Source organism: Papaver somniferum, unplaced genomic scaffold (genome assembly GCF_003573695.1).
Source record: "Papaver somniferum cultivar HN1 unplaced genomic scaffold, ASM357369v1 unplaced-scaffold_18655, whole genome shotgun sequence".
NCBI classification, from domain to species: domain Eukaryota; kingdom Viridiplantae; phylum Streptophyta; class Magnoliopsida; order Ranunculales; family Papaveraceae; genus Papaver; species Papaver somniferum.
In genome coordinates this window covers 1-977 of record NW_020628436.1, presented here as the reverse complement: position 1 = coordinate 977, position 977 = coordinate 1, and the positions used below count along the sequence as shown (strand labels likewise).

Below are 977 nucleotides of genomic sequence, written 5' to 3'. Positions count from 1 at the left end.
TACCTTATCGCTTCTCGGCCTTTTGGCTAAGATCAAAGTGTAGTATCTGTTCTTATCAGCTTAATATCTGGTACACTCCGCATTGCGGAGTCAGAATATTAAACTGATTTTTGTAATCCGATGGAGTGTTGGGTGCTTGCACCACCTCTATCACGGGTTGTCCGGGCATTGCAGTGCCGCCCGGTTCGGCCCACTATAATAATAAATCATACTCTCTCTCTCTCTCTCTCTTATCAAGTATCGGCTGGATAACTCGCCTCTGCCGACTTGCATTAAAACGCACAGCCGCAAGCGGCGCGCGGCGGCCGGCCGCTGGGTGCCCTACCCCTCCCCCCTCTCTACTCCGCCAGCCTCTCGTCGCTACGTTACGGCTAACGCTGCGCGCCCAGCGGTAAAGACACGCGTTCGAACGAAAATAAATACGTCAATACGCTCGTCTACTCGCATAGGTAAGTAAACGCTTTCGCAAAGTCCTGCGCGTACAGGTAAGTAATACTTCATCGAGGACAACTTTATGCCGTGGCGTGTTTATCTCGTTGCCGCACGGCCAGGTAAGTCCCGGTAGTGAGTGTAACTTGTCTTAACGACTGTGTAAGGTAGGTATAGGGGGTAGATAGTCTTTGTTGAAGTTTATCCTTACGGAAAACATGTTTTAGCCCTGAAAAGGGCTGTTTATATAGCAAAGACGCTCGGGTGAACGAGTGAATTTACTTGGAGGATGTGTACTTGGTCACAGCCTTTGTGCCTTCAGAGACGGCGTGCTTGGCCAATTCTCCGGGCAGGAGGAGACGGACAGCGGTCTGGATCTCCCGAGAGGTGATGGTGGACCTCTTGTTGTAGTGGGCGAGACGGCTGGCCTCGGCGGCGATCCTCTCGAAGATGTCGTTCACGAACGAGTTCATGATGGACATGGCCTTGCTGGAGATACCGGTGTCGGGGTGGACTTGTTTCAGCACTTTGTAAATGTAGATGGCGTA

General features: G+C 51.6%; 1 non-coding gene across 1 annotated transcript; it reads left to right on the top strand.

Annotated features, from left to right (window-relative positions):
• The first annotated feature begins 6 nt into the window (after positions 1-6).
• On the top strand, positions 7-199 carry LOC113338198. The gene has a single exon (XR_003354666.1). It is a non-coding gene; the product is annotated as a U2 spliceosomal RNA (small nuclear RNA).
• The last annotated feature ends 778 nt before the right edge of the window (positions 200-977 follow it).